At 35.3% G+C, this 16,874-nt stretch overlaps 1 protein-coding gene across 18 annotated transcripts in view; it reads right to left on the reverse strand.

Annotated features, from left to right (window-relative positions):
* The window catches only part of ANK2 (ankyrin 2), a 323,587-nt gene that overhangs the window by 235,533 nt on the left and 71,180 nt on the right, over positions 1–16,874 (reverse strand). The gene's annotated exons all lie outside the window — the stretch shown is intronic.

A 16,874-nucleotide genomic window follows, 5' to 3' on the forward strand; every position in this document is an offset into this window, starting at 1 on the left:
TGCCTTTTCTTTTATATTTTCTTCTGGACTTTTATAAACAACTAATCCTTCCTCTGAATCACCTCCGTCCTTCCCTCTATATGTACAAGACTTCTCTTGGAACCCTTCCTGGTCAACAAAATGAAGAGCAAGTTGTAAACATGGAGTGATCACAGTGATTGCTACTCTGAACTGTAATCATCTTTGTGCATGCTTGTCTTCTTCACTAGACTATGAGCTCATGGTGGACAGACATTATATTTTATTTGTCTGTTTGTTCCTACAGTACTTCTGACAGTGCCTCTAATACAGCAGACACTCATAATTGATTACTGGACAAATGATAAAAAATCTTTCTTGACACATTCAAAATGATTGTTTTTCACAAACATTTGTTTCATTCATCCCATAAATATTTATTCAGTGCTCGACGCCAGGCCAGAACACGTCATTTAAATAAAAAGAGGCAAATGGGCAGTATTTCTGATGTAAACATAAATTCTTCAATAAATCTCTGAAATGGCAATCTGCAGCAATCTATTCAATTACCAGTAAATGCTCCTTTGTTTGTTCATATTACTATTCTGTCAGCTCTCGTTAGATTATGTTTTCAGATGTTTGATTTCGTCATGAAGGGGACTAGGCACCAAACTTACTCATAATCACATTATTGCAAATGGCCGCAAGAGCTACAGTGGCCATAAACCAAAAGATAGTTTATTAAGTTAGGATAAGACTATTGATCACAATAGTGGATATTGCCGATATGTCAGTCATGTCTAAAACCTACATAGAGTAATCACTGCTAAAGCCAGAGAACTGTCCCAGTTGTTCTCTAGAGGTACAAATAGATTCTCTTACAATGACTGTCTACGCACACACATACAGACACACACACAAACACACACACACTGTTACTCTTGGCTTGGCCTCTAAAGTATTAATGTTACTCTGTAGCCTCTAAGGTATTATGTACGGTGGAAACCTCTTTTCATTCCATTCTTTCCATCTGTAGAGCTGCTCTGTGTTCTTTCATGATTGGTTGCCATTTTTATTGATGATGATGGGCCCCCCATAGATCTCTGCCCTTATCGTCACATTTAACCCTCTTCACAGACCTCACTTCCTTTTGACCATGACCTTCTCCGACATTGCTTTTTATCTATCATGCTCAATTCTTTCTCCTTCTCTCCACTGTTTTTCTTAATTTCTTCATATATTCCTTTACTTCTAACATGTTTTACTTTCAACGCAAACACTAACCTTTGGTAGACAACTACCAATAATACAGCAAATTCATAAACACAAAAATACCTGACAGTTATCAGCCTATAGCAAGCAGTCATAGAAAAAACATGCATTTCCTGCTTTTCTTCATGATAAACAACCAAGTGTTCAGGCAGAACTCTCACTCGTTGCCACTAGTAGACATCAGTAATTCAGATACATGTTAACTGCAGTAAAGGCACATCTTGAAGAGAGCACCATAAAAATTCAGTCTTGCCTTCTTTTTTTAATGACATTCCACTGTTTAAAATGAGAATTTCTAGGGTCTAAATCCCTATGGAAATATCATTCACTTATGACTTCACATTTTGATAACTCATTAGACTATATGGCAAAGTTACATTCAAATTTTATCAAATTTTATTAAACACATAGGTCACATTGTATTTGATCAAGAAGGATGTCATGAGAATTTGACTTTATGCTAAATTCTTCCTAAAAAAAGAATCATCAATAAGAGTAAACGTAGCTTCCATTAACCACTGACATTTTAAAATGTCAGTTTTACTAAAATATTTTATTTCTATTTTGGTAATATTCAATTTTTGCTGCTTTATTTTATAACCCAATATATCTCAGTTTATTATTATCCCACATTAAGATGAGGAGAGATGGATCTTTCTGTGTTATAAAGGCATCATACAGACCCCCTGACCTTATTGTTCAGCAGAGGGGAAATGACATTTAAAGACCTTTATGTGCTAACGACCTTTTTTGTGTCTGTAGCCAACGGTACCACAGTAGTCTTCCTTTCTTAGTTCCCTATGTATTTCTGACCTTGGGTTTTCTCTGTGGTCCAGTGAAAAAACCAACTTTCAGGAAATTCTAGAACTACTTCCATCTGCTGTTTGATAAACTAACTTCACATTAGCCATTTGAATTTTGGGTCTGCAAGACCTACTTCATCTGTCCCCCACTCTTACAACAGAATCCTGTTGAAGATCTAGGACTTAGACATCTCCTTTGATAATATTTTGATTGTCAGAGATACAGGTAGTACAGACGGTTTGAGCACTTGATAATTCCAACCATCCTGTCTTCCTATAATCTCATTAGTAGAGACCTCGTCCCCATGTAAACCATATTACGACTCTTCTGAGGCTCCCCCTACCCTCTTTGCTTTGTTTCTTGAGAGGTTGGAAATATTTCTGTGTATCTCAGTGGTATGTGATCCTATGCCTGGCGTACTCTGTGGGGTCCAGTGTCTGCAGCTACATCTGTTCTAAAGCCAGATCCCAAATGCCCTCATGGGCTGTGTCTGGTGGAAAATGTACCACCAAACCTCAGGTTATAGCTGCAAAGTACAATGGTGCTCTGTGGAAGGATCCAATATACTTTAAATTTCAATACTTTTTAACTTACAAAATTTGTTTTCAATTTCACATACTTAGGAAAAGGACCCATCCCTTTGTCAAATCTTATTAAAACAATCATTCCCTGAAGTACATACTATAGGAAAACAGCAACACTGTAATTTCAATACATTGGAAATTCAGAAGATAAAAAGTAAAGAGAGAGATATTAAAACACATATAAAAATAAAATTTTGAGAAATACAGATATATATGTATATATATGCATGATGCATATATACATACACATCACCTTAAGAACAGAACTGCAAACATGGGTTTTCTCAAATAAGAACCTACTTTGAAATGAGCTCACTAGAAAAACAATAATAACAACAAACAACCCTCTAAGGAAGTTGTATTAGAATTTCTGGTCTGATAGTTGTGACATCTCAGAATAGTATTCTATTTCTTTCTTTTATATGGGAGAGGCATTTTCCTAGTCAACTTTACTACTCTGTTAGGTCAAATTCTTGACCTATTTACTCCATGGCATGAAATGATAATTGAGCTCAAAGAGGAAAGAGAAGGAAAAAAAAAAGAAAAAGCCTTTGAACCCTTAAAGCTTTTGTCTATACATTTCACTGTCATATCTTGCCCGGATGTGTTTTTATCCCTGAGTCATCCAGGAAAATCCATGTGGTTTCACACAGAGAAACACTGCTTCTTTAGCATATGTGGAATCACAAAGATCCCTTTTAACTCTACTGTGCTTTGGTGTGCAGGAATGTTAGGTTTTAAACTTGGTTACAATATGCTGCTTGTTGGAACAGAAGTGTGTCTTTGGTGTTCTGTTCTACAGGTTTCTCCCCACTTGAAAATCTGTAAAATACTCTGACATGACACAATCACGTGACTGGTCTTTAAAGTCTAAATGAACATCACACTTTAAGGCCTTGCTTTTTGCTCCTTTTGCATTACAACCATGGACATGCCTTTTAGCAGCTTTCAAATGGAGGAAACCTACACATATCAGAGGAGGGACCCTTCAAACCTTTTTACAGATCAATGGAGCACTGATCCGTCTTAGAAGAAATGGAAGCTAGATGTCAGCCAGTCAGATGTAACCTACATCTGGATAACCCGTATACCTGAGTCACTAGTATGCAGACACCTCATCATAGGAGCTTGAGTGACAGTCATCAAAAACAGAGCAGGAAGAGAACAAGGAAAGTTAAACAAGGGAGTTTAACCCTGCTTTAGGGCAGCAGAACTTGTCATTAATATGTACTGAGTGTAAACAAGAATCAAGGCTTTGGGGAGAAACAGTGCAAATAGGAGTTAGCAGAGGATGTTGCCGGCCTGATGCAATGGACTTCATGTACTCCAGACTCATGTTTCAAGTCCTACAAAGGTGAGAAAACTTGTATTGCAAATAGTTAAATTAATAGTTTACAAAGCTATTAATTAAAGGGTTTTTGTAGTTCTTAAACATTAGTATGACTTTTAGATGCAAACACAATGAACTAACATTTAAATATCACTGATACAAAGAAAGATATAAAAGATATTTCTCCAGAAAATTCTTTTGTGCCCTCTTTTGTAATGTCTTGAATTTCCTTGTTAATATATGCACTTGAGAAGAGTTGATCACAAAACGTTAAGAGCTCTGGTTATGTGTCATTCTGTAACAAGGGTTTGTTACATACCCACATAAGCTTCTCTGTCTAGGTTTGATTCATAAGACTAACCTATGACAAAGTTGAGTTTAGGTCACAAAAAGAGTAATTTAATGTTTAGAATCAGTTGGGCATTTACTGTGTCTATATACAGGAAGAAAATCAGTAATCATTATTGGCTCAGCAAGCTGGTGAAATACTGTAACACCAGGGCGTTAGGCTGTTCTAGGCAGGATATTGTTCTCATCTTGTTTATTACAACAGCAAAGGGCATGGGCTTAGAAAAGGAACCTAAAGTTCCCCTAGGTAAACATATTTAGGTATCACGATATCATACAAAGATATACACACAAAGTTATCATACAAAGATTCTCATTTACAAAGAGAACACGTGTGTGATGTTAACAGGAGTACTTATGTGGTCTCCGATCAGTAGTCAAGTACTCTATGGCCCTTAAAATACATGCTCAATTTACAATATCATTATGCACTTGATTATAACTAAGAACTATGTCAAGAGGGAACCAACATTACATATCTAAATATTTTACCATGCTAGATTAAGAAAGGCAAGTGAATTACTAAAGGCAGAGAAAACAGAAGGAAAAATTTTATTGAATTTGGCCATCCAGTAGCAAAGTTAATTAAAATGAGAAATGAAGGGCCCTTTTTGGAGAGACCAGGGAGTGATTCATTAGTTGTGAGAATATTATCTGTAGACGGAGAGCAGCTGCCTGCTCATGAAGATTATTAGAGAATCAAGTATGGTAAATAAAAGAGAAAGTTAGTTCTCATTGGTCAAAGTGAAAAGGATAACTCCGTCATATGTTATGCCCACTGCAATCAGAAGCAGCATATTACACAGGTTCCCGTAAAGATTTCTGGTGTGTCTTAGTTACAAAAAAGAAGCAAAGAAGTAAGACAACTATCCAAGTAAGTCATGCTAAGTAGAATGAAATCTTCCATACCAGTAGGAAGATGAAAAATGCTAAACAAATGTTAGTTGTCAATGTAATTTGATATATTACATATTTAATATCACCAGCAAATAAACACACTTCCACCAAAAGAAAAGATCTTTCAAATGATCATTTTACTCAAAAAGAATTCAGGAATGAAATGAAAAATAAGGAAGGCCCTGCATCAGTGTCAACATCATCTACATCAAGGGTGCAGACATGGGATTTATAAAGGCCAACTTCAGAAATTTGGGGAAAAAAACTATCACGAACAAAACACTGTTCTGATAATTTTGGTTATACCATTCAACATACTATACAGAAGTTCTTTACATGTACTATTTCCTAAAACAGCAGATCATGCAAAACCCTGCAGAAATACATGTTTTAAAAACCCAACACAATCCTGTTTTGCATTTATAATTTCACTGTCTTTATTAAAAATATAACAATCTCTTTTTCTGAATGTGCCTGGGAGTTCAAGAGAGAGCAAAAGCTATTTTAAACTATACAAGTTGATTGTATCTCTTAAATTTTTCCTTCTGTGATGACTTGGACACAATCAGCTAAATTTCACTGAATTCTGTAGTTAAAAACAATTCACTAATAGAACACTTGATAGTTTGAACTATCAAATAGACTAGATTGCTGACCTTTGTATTAGTTACAATTTACATGATTTCCTCCAGATTTGTTAAGTGAAATTCTACTAGAAGAAAACACTTCCTTCTCCCTACTTATCTGTTCATTTATTCAACTTTTTATTCCTGTTAGAAAGAACTCATAGGTATTTATTTTATTCTATGAGTTATAATGCCTTATTTTCATTATTATTTTGTTGCACAAACTTCTCTACAGCAGGTCATTGGGAGCTCCTTCAGGTGGGCATGCCCTGTCATTTTCTGAGCATTTCTTTTCTTGAATTGGCCATTTCCCCGGGAAGTTTTTGGTTCCTTCCATTGAAAAATGGTATTTAGAAAAAATCTGGGTGATACATGGCTCATCACTACTGAGGCATCATTGCTGTCAGACCCTCCCAGTGGACAGAGCTAGGAAACATATGTATGTATAGACACAGCACACTTCTATATACAATTCCCTTTTATGTATACATATATATGTATATGTATATATAAATTAAATAATTTAAATCTAGTAATTTAAAATAAAAAATTTAAATTTAAAAAATAAACTAAAAGTTAAATTAAATTAAAATTAAATATTAAAAGCAATGAGTTTATACTGATCCTTTTTTTCCTTCTCCCACATAAAAGAATGGAGAACCTAAAAATATAATAATGAATAATAGCATGAAGCATAGTGATGTCAGAAACATGGTTTCCTTTTAGTCCTTACAACTACTTTGTGATATACATTTGTTAATTATTAGAGTTAATTGTTATTAACCCAGATTGACCAAAAAGAAAATCAATTTGAGGGTCAGATCACCAGAATGTGGTAGAGCTGAACAGTATATTCTGACTTGACATTCCACACTTCTTTCCCTATACCAAACCAGAAAGATTTTTTACTTTTTGACCTTTTACATATACAATTTTTTTGTATTTAAGTATGACAGATATCTTCTTGCTACCTTTTCAAATTCACCATATGGAAAGCAATGCATTTTTATTTTCCTCCTGAGTTATATTTGAACTTCTTTTTTGTTTCTGTCAATGACACCACCATCTTTTAAATATCATTGAAATGTGTAATCTTAAATCATGTTTATTTATCTTTTTTTCCCCCACTATTCCCAGTTGAGTGCTAATATCCATCCTGTTTCCCTCCCCACTGAGTTTTCCTGTGCAACTCTTCTAATCCTGCCCTGTTCCTCTCTCCTGGATGACTTCACAGCATCCTGGATAATGTCCACTTCCTCCCCATAATCTTACATTATCATATGAACTTCCATAGTTTCTTTCTTTTCTTTTTTTTTCTTTCTTTTTTGCCTTATTGAGTTTAATTACCTCTTCCTTCCTGTGAAGTCAGCATTATTTCTAACTACCTACCAGCTCCTACCCAGCCCTTGTCACTGTGGTCATGTCATGCCAGGCTGTTCATCAACTCCTATGTGTGTACTCAGATGTTCTCTCCAGGTAAGCCAACCTTAACTATCTTCCCAAGGCCCAGCTTGAAGTTCGCAACCTCTATAAAAATAAGAAGCTGTAACACCTGATCTAGCACTGTCCTCTACATTGTCCCCATTGACATTAACCTTAAATACCTATGTAGAAGAGAAATTGCTTGAGAAAAAAATATTCTTTAACATCCACAGTCTTGATGACTCTTAACATAAAATTTAGCTCATACTAGTTATTCATGTAATAATTCTTTGATCCAAGGGACTGCAGAATCCTGCATTATATTACAGGTGCTACATACATCAAACTTGCATTGAAAATAGAGGAGATAATTGGTGGAAAATGAAGCATGTTAATTTTTTTTATCCAGCACAAGAAGGAAGAGAACCAAACAAGTACTATCTGAAAGAGCTTCTGGTTGACTGTAAGTAGAAAATGTAATCAAAACTAGAAAGCATAATTATCTGAGTTTCTTGACTAATCAAATTTTATAGAATTTTATAGATCATTGGAGTGACTAAATCATTTCAAAAGCTCTTATACGACTCACTATGGAATACATAACCCAGAAAGATCACGTGAGAAGGCCAATTTCAGTGATGAAAGAGGAATGCATCTCAGTTATCCAGCTTCCTTCATGGCAAAATATTTCTCATATTATTTTATTACAAATTCTTCTATCTCTCCAGTGCTATTTTCTAGCAGAAAAGCCAGAAGTTCAGAAATACTGCTTTTTGTGTTAAATAACTGAGTATGAGTGGTTTATGTTATATAAAAGGCCCTTATACAATTTGATAAAGTGTTTATAGTCAGAGTCGGCATCTGCCACTTGGTCCTTTGTCATCTGCCTTCTCCCCAGTAAGGACAACTTGTGCTTACACAGATGTCTTCCCCCCCACCACCCACACCCAGTCTTGGAGTCCTGTCCCTCAGAACCCACACCAAAGCCCCGTGCTTTGAAGGTGACCATCCTGAACAAAAGCTTCTCAGTTCCCAAGTGACCCCTACTCTCAAGGGAGTTACTGTTTCCAGGTAAGCTGTCCCACTTACACTTTATGGGTTTCAGTTGTTTCAGAATGTGACATGGTTTAATTAAGCATTCTGGCCCAGTTTGAGGCATGAACCATAAATAAGGAGGAAGTTTGTACTTCTGCTCCTGGAAGAACTCAGGCAGTGTCTTATTTTCACTGAGCTGTACAGTTGAATGGGTGTGTGAACTGCTGAGGTTCACGTGTTTACAGTGGGCTCTGGTTCAACACAGCACCCTGCAGCGTAACGGCAGCCGTCATGACTGCCATTATATCTTTGTCAAATGATTAAAGACACCATGACAATATTGCTCTGTGGATTTGTAAGTCATGGTATTTATCAGTATTCAGAGGATTCACAGAACATAAGGGAGCCACAGTAAACTTTTTTTCCGCCAAGTGACTCAAATCAGCATCTGAAATACAACAGAAAAATGACCACACACTTTCATAAGATTACTTCATTTCATACATATCCTGTCTTAACAAATTTCAGAAAATGTCAAGTACCACAACAGGAACTATCTCCTTCCATTATTTCTTCTGCCAGATAAGAACTTATGAACACAAGGCCTACTAAAGAAAACTTACATAATACATATAGAAAATAGACAATCTCCAATCCAACTTAATGGCCCAACTAACATTTTATTCTTGTTACCTGTGAAGGTACCTATTACCCCAGGTGGTCTGAGAATCCCTTGGATGAAGGCACTGTGTCTTGGACATAGGTTGAGCTCAAAAACAACAACAAAAATCCCTATTAAATAAAGAAAAACTTGGAGATCCCCCCTGAATACCTCAATCATTTGTAAAAATCAAAAGCAGCAAAGACACAATTAAAAATGGTGTAGTCATACAAGAAGAGAAAGAATTTAACACATCTCAGGTTCTTATCATTTTATAGCAGGAAAACTAAGGTCAGATCAATTTGTTTACCTAACATCACAGTTAAGTAGATAGAATTAAACACAGGTCTCCTAAATTTATCTTTATGAGCTTTAGAAGTATCTGGTAATTCTGCATAAATACCACTTATTATGTTAGTAAACACTTTTCTGGTATGTTGCTTATTCTTTATACCCTTACACCTTAAATCTATCTTTTATTTTGCTTAAAGTCTTGAAAGCGTTGACAGCTGTACTTGGTTTCAAACACAAAAGTAATGTTTGATCTTTGTATTCATAATAAAACTAATGCAGATTCTCAGAGTTCATGTTTGTAATGTTAATATAATTTTTTTTTAAATTTAACCTAGACTTTAAATCACTCCCCTGATATATATATAGGCATTTGGGAAAATCATCATTACTCCCATACAGACACATAAAAAGAGAGGTCATTGTCAATCTACACTTCTGCCTTGTTTTTGTTTTTGTTTTAGATTTATTTATTTATTTGAGAGAGAGCACATGTGCAGGCCAATGCACATAGGCAGGGGGAGGGGCAGGGGGAGAGGGCGAGGAAGAGAAGCAGACTCCCTGATGAGCGCAGAAGCCTATGTGGGGCTCCCTCTCTCGATCCTGGTATCCCAACCTGAGACCAATACTTCTACTGAGGTGTTCCCCATGACATAGGCAGCATAGTTATGATATACAATAAGGGAACTCCTCTAGAAAAGGCTAGGTTGAATTGCAGTGAGGCCCTAATGGGAAAGATAAAGGGGAAACAGAAGCAGTAACTCCAACAGTCCATGCTAAAAAGTCCATTCCAGAATTCTGCACAAACTGGTGGAGAATCCCTCTTTGGTGCCCTGGTGGCAGCTATGGGGAACTGGGAAGAGAATGAGAAAGCAGTTGGTAAAATATTCACGCAAAAAACAAAAACATAAGAAACAAATAAGCAAAAAACCTGGCACTGTAAGAAGTTGATGAATTAGAAATATAAAGAGAAATATATGAAGAATTAGAGGAGATAAATCCTCTATGAGTTGCTCATTCCTTCTTCTTTCCCTGCATTCATGCCAATGTATATGATTTTTGATATGATACAGGAAATCTATCAAAGTCAGTTATAAGAAACAAAAAGTAGCTGTTGACACACATGAGGAGTTCCAGAAGTGTTGACATCTCTAAAGGTTTGAGGATGCCAAGGCTGCTAAGTTACCAGTTAAATCCCTAGGACATTTGCTTGAGTTTATTAAAAATAGCAAAATCTGTTTAAGACGTAACTTTTAAATCACATTTTAGTGGCCTTCCTTCAAAAACCTAGCTGACCTAACTCTGATTTTCTTTGAGCTTAGTTAACAGAACTCAAACACACAAGCCTCATTCCTGAAGTTTACTCCATTTCGAGCAGAGATGGTCATACACATCATGAAGCTTTATAGCTTGTCTCTTAAACACTTGGTTCTTCCTGTGTTCAGAATTAATTGGTTATTATATAGGCCAATTAGTCTCATTAGACTTTAGAAAGGTTGCCAGGGTGCCTCCTTATTAACAAAGGGAAAATTTTTCTCAATGGCAGTTATACTGGTAAATTTGTTATTGTTCCAAATTTAAAAATGGAACAGAGTTTAAGAGTGGGGGCCAGGGAAGGAGAGGGATAGAAATATTTATTCCAGTGGATTCTAATTCTCGTAGGAATCACCTGGGTAGCTTTAAAAATGTATAGATTACAGTTTCCTTTCTCTCTTAGTCTATCCCCAAGATTCTGATTTATTATAACTAGGATGAAGCTAGAGCACTCTGATGAGATTTTCCATAACACTGTACACACTTAAAATCACGAGTCATTTCTGGAGAAAAAGGGTCACACTCAAATAGCTGATGATTCCACTAGCAATTTATGTAGAACTTCAGATTTTGCAAATTGCCTTCTTTGTACTATTCCTAATTTAATGCACAGTGTCCCTGTCACTGAGAATAAAAGTATTTTTTTTTTTGTGAGGAAGAAATTATTTTGAGAAATACAAATGAGAAAGGGTGACATAATTGAAAACACAAACACAAAAAGATCATTAAATATGTGAGCAGAATTCTTAACTTCCCTGTATTTTCACTGACTCCTTCAATACCTCTATAAAAAGTTTTCAGTACTCTGTGCAATGTCAAAATGTGCTGGAAATATCATTACTGATGAATAAGGTAACATATAAAATTAAAAGTTAGATAATAAAGATCACCAATGAATTAATTTGAACTTTTTTTAAGATAAAATAATTTATATGAACTCAGATTAATGTAACAAGAAAGGGGAAAAATTATATTGGGTTCTGTTTAAAGATTTTAGATTCCATTAATAAATTAAACTCACTTATAGTAGCTTCTTTACATTAAGATTGTGTCTTGTAACAGTCTTCTTAAACACTTATCTCAAGCCTTGTAATTGGGTCTATTTTTGCCACAATCCTACAAAGTCACCCTAAGCTGTCACCCTAAGCTGGTTGTCACCACTCAACGGTTAAAAGAAGTTCTTTATAATTAAACTAATAAAAACCCAGACTTACAGTACTGGCAAAGAATACCATTAAGAGTGCAGGTCATTTCTGTAAAGATAATTGTTCTAGCCAAGACAGGGTTTGTGAATGCAACTAAGAATGGGAAAAGAAACAGTGTTAAAGAAGAAGAAAGTGCTTTTTAAAAAAACCATGATTCCATAAAGCCTCTAGATGTGAATAGATAGACCTGAGCATATTTATTTAGACTCAATGGGAAATCAAATCAGCAAAAGCTTTGTTTTTATTTATGAGTAGACATTAGGACATAAGAATAGCAAATGTCCAGATAAAGCTCAAGACCTCACCAATCTACCTTATGTTAGTGTGGTTTCTGTTAGTACTGATATATTGATGAAGGGGTTGTAAGAAATCAAGACAATTTGACATAAGTCCTAAAAAATGTTATTGGGGACGCACATGGGTGGCTCAGTCGTGAAGCGTCTGACTCTTGATTTCAGTTCAGGTCATGATCTTAGGGTTGTGAGATGAAGCCCTGCATTGGGCTTTGTGCTAGGCATGGAGCCTGCTTAAGATTCTCTCTCTCCCTCTTCCTTTGCCCCTTAAAAAATGTTACTGGGATTTGCCATTTTTGAATAGTTTTAGCATGTAATACATTATACAGGACCACATTATTATGTTGTCATTGTATTTTTAATCATATTATATTTGGTTTGGTGCCCAGAAATCTTTGTGTACTTGGTTCTTGGCTAAGTATCATTGCTCTCAGAGTTGGCCTTCCATTTGGAATCAGGCTGCTGAGTGCCTTGCAGAAGACTCAAAGACAAGAAAGATGACTGAACTAGACACCTTCCTCCTACACAACAGGGTTCACCACAAACCACCAGGGAAATGGCACAGTCACCCATTGTTTTCAACATTCATTTACAACTTATAATGCAATTCAAAAGTTCTAGAACACATTCCTCTCCACACTTGCAAATAACATTCTTCCATTTGACTGAAGTACACTAATTAGTAACTTTAACAAGTCTCCATCTCTTTATGTACCTCTACAACTTGGTGATAAGTGCGTTGTATATACTGAACAAGTACTCTCGTTGCCATCAACTTAATAACCATGTGAGCAAGGAGAATATAGTGGTGGGTGGGAGGTGGGGGAGCAGGTTTCCAAAGGTTATCCCAAAACAGTGAAACTTGTTCTCTTCAAGATAAAAATTATCGACATAAAAAATAAAAGCAAAGAACTGATCAGAACATCTTCTATGAAGTTCAATAAAAAGGACTTGGAAAAAAGTTTGCTTTCTGTGTAATCCCCTACAAAATCACCTTTCTGTGTCAGCTTAAAAAATGTGAAAATACATTTCAAGATCCTGATAAAATTGTATCAAAGAATGATAATATACCATTGTCTATCATTGACATCAACTGCTGTATCTAAGGAGCAAATGCTGACTCTTATTATTTGATTTTCCAAGAAATCTCATGAAATATCTTGATGCAATCATGATAGAATCATAAACTTAAATTTATAGTTTCATCTCAAACAGATCATTGAACTTATCCTCACAGTAATTAAATTCCTTTCAGTTGTAGGAAGACATTTTGAAGATGAAGAAATTGAAGCATGGCAGATTAAATGATTTACTTATGCCCTACATTCATTGTAGATACAAAACCAAGAAATCATTACTTCTTTTTCCCAAAGTACTTTGAACCCTGAGTTCAAATCCCAGCTCCGGCACATAATAGTTACATATGATTAAGCAAGTTCCATGAGCCTGAGTCTCAGTTTCCTTATTTGTAAAATGGCAAGAATAATCCCTAATGTATAGACCTGTTTTAGGATTAAGCAGTACAATGTATGTAAAGTGCTGAGACAGAGCCACATTGGTTATCAATAAATATTATTCTCAGGGCACCTGGGTGGCTCAGTGGGTTAAGCCTCTGCCTTCCACTCAGGTCATGATCCCAGGGTTCTGGGATCGAGCCCCACATTAGGCTCTCTGCTCAGCAGGGAGCCTGCTTCCTCCTCTCTCTCTCTCTCTCTGCCTGCCTCTCTGCCTACTTATGATCTCTCTTTCTCTGTCAAATAAATAAAGTCCTTAATAAATAAATAAATAAATAAATAAATAAATAAATATTATTCTCTTACAACTTTATGGGGAACATGAACTCTGGCTTTTTGAACAGTATAAACTAAAAGAAAAAGGAAGAACTTCTTAAGCATTACAATGCTGAGAACTGGTCATTCAAATTGCCTTCTATGACATACAATTCCAGTGAGTGCTGTAGACACTATGATGAATTGGAAAATGGGTTGTCCATGCTGACACATAGAAAACATACAAATTGTTTGAAAATTGCTCGTTATCATAAGTTTAAATGAGAAATATTATTTAAGTATATGTTTTATTTCAAGGATGGAATTGTTTTGTTTTTTTGCAGAGTCTCTGAAATAATGTTTTTTCAAATTTAAAAAGTATATATGTGATTGTAGAGAGAATATATTTTTTCCAGCTGTGAGAGAGAGGGAGCAAGAGAGGGCAGCGGGAAGGACTGTTGCCCCAAACAACTCCTCAGGCCCGTATTCATGACTTTAGAAAGAATATTATACTCGCAGTCACTCCCTACAACTCAGTCTTATAAGTCTGGGAGAAATCATGACTTTGGGAATCATTCTCAAGTTTAAAATTCTCAGATTCTAGTGTAAAAATAAGACAGTGGACATACAAAGAAATGACTTAATATAAGCTAATAATTAGAATAGGAATATCCTTATTCCTAGAAAAACCTAGAATGTCAGTGTACTCTTTTGAGCGAAAACAAAAAACAAAAAACAAAAAACTTAGTTTGCTTCAACTAATCTTAATCTTGGTCCCTTTGCTTAAAGGTAAGTTATATTCTAGCTCTATCATAGTATGACAAAACACATTTGGTACACAATATATTTAAATATTAACTATCCAGACTATAGCTTGAAGACTGAACATTTTTATTCTAAGATAAATTCGGCCTATAATGAAGTTGAAACTAGATCTCCTATTATACAAACGTAGCCATTTTTAAAAAACCACACAACCAACAATATGGTAGAGGGCTTATAGCAAAGCATGCAATGTATTTCATGTTTACAGTAATTAAAATTTATTTAAAATGTTTTATGGAGTACAAAATCATAATGCAAAGATTCTTGTAATCAACAGCAAGTTTAGAAAAGAATCCTAAAATGATATACAAATATGAAGCAGCCTAATTGATTTAATACTTAATAATTCATCTGTCAGTAGAAATCTTTTCATAATCAGCTTACATATTTTTTTCAAGCTCCATAGCTGGCTCTTGTCTGCACTAAGACAAGTCTCATCTGAATTTTGTAAGTAAACAAGTTTATTAGCAAAATAATTTTTACAAACAGATATGTAACTGATACTTTTAATCCTCATTACAACTGATGTATTTCTTTATAATTGTAAAATGGCAACAGCAAATAAAGTATAATTTTTAGGTCATTTTCTGGAGATGCTGTTCCAGAGTGCCACTAATAGGCAACTATCCCTTTCTCATTTCTTTATGAACTACTATTCTCCAAACCTTAAAGCATAACAGTGAGGTAAATTTTTCTTCTCTCAAACCAGAATTTAGAACTGGCTCAAGTAGTTATGGGTGGGGAGCTAAAAAATTAATCTGATACAGCTAAATATCTCAGCCACTCTTTAAGCAAGCATTTGTTGTGCTGTGTAAATACTCATAAAATACCACATGCATCTGCAGTAGAAAAAGGAAGAGGGCGGGTAGGTATGTTTTAAAAAAAGAGAAAGAGGTCAAGAACAGGAACAAATGATAACTATGCCATTATTCCTCCAAGTTTCTTTGGTTCTAGCTTAATGGTATTATCTAGATGTGAAGATCAGATAATCCTGTCCTATGACCACATTATTAACCAATGATCTTGCCCACCATGTTGGATTCAAGCTAAAGCAAAGCAGCATCCAAGCAACAGAGATTATCAATAACTCTTGGCACTACTTCATTTCAGTGAGGTAGTCTTTCAATTTTAATAAAGTATAGAAAAGGGGAAAAATGAACCAGAAACAGAAACAAACCAGAGTGAGACCGAGAAATTTCCTAGGTGTATGCATGGTACTCTAGCGACATGACATTACTAGGTCACAACTGAAGGCTGAATAAACAGTCCTGACCGGGAAGTAATACACTATTTTTGGGAGAACACAAGATTAAAAAAAAAAAGAAAGAAAGAAAGAAAGAAAAAGAAAAAGAAAAAAAGATACAATCACAGGAAATTGCTTCATATAGCAATGTTTCACTTGAAGGATTAGAAGCAGAACTGTAGTAGTTGTCAAGAAGGAAGCCAACTCCCACAGAAAGGGTCAATAATACTTTTGATATTATAATAAAGAATGACTGCATCCTTGAGGCAAGGCCTTCTAAAGGTCAGACAAGCAATATTAAAGTTTTCCCCCAAAAGGGAAACTATACTGCCAATTTTATTTAATTATGTTGCCTAATAATAGTAACTTACGCTAACTAGCGATAAAATAAGTAATAAAACTGAAATGGGATAAATCCCTACGTAGTAAGGGCTCAGTTCAATGTGGGTCCTCAAGTGTCTTTCCAAAAATGTGGCAAAAATAACATCCCCCAAAATGGAAAGGTAAACATAACTTCCTATTACTGAGGAAGGGGGGCAAAAAGGCATTGAGCATATGGATTATTAAGCATCTAGATCTGCAATGCATTCCCAACCCTGGAGTTATGTTTAACAACAGCTTGTGTACAAATCACTATTTTTATGCTTTGCTAATGCAATATGCCATTTATTACATCCTGAAATTATTCAGTGACCTACTTCGTTAATTAAGACATTTACAGAGATCTTTCCCTTTAGAACCAGACCACTGGCCAAAGGACTATTTCCGTTCCACCAGGTTGTATGATTATTTCTATTTTAAAGAATAGAACATTTTAAAAGAACGTGACAGGTCCAGAGTTTAATGTAAAGAGAAACAACATTTCTTCCCATTATTTAACCTTAGTCTTTTCGCTTAATTGCTATGAATCATGAGATTAATGAGGGAAACCAGAAAATAAACGAATTAAAATTTTAAAGATGCTGGGACACGGCTCACTGCACCAGTATTCTTAGAG

The sequence above is a fragment of the Mustela putorius genome, unplaced genomic scaffold (genome assembly GCF_011764305.1).
Source record: "Mustela putorius furo isolate JIRA1106 unplaced genomic scaffold, ASM1176430v1.1 tig00000868_pilon_pilon_pilon, whole genome shotgun sequence".
In the NCBI taxonomy this organism is placed as follows: Eukaryota; Metazoa; Chordata; class Mammalia; order Carnivora; family Mustelidae; genus Mustela; species Mustela putorius.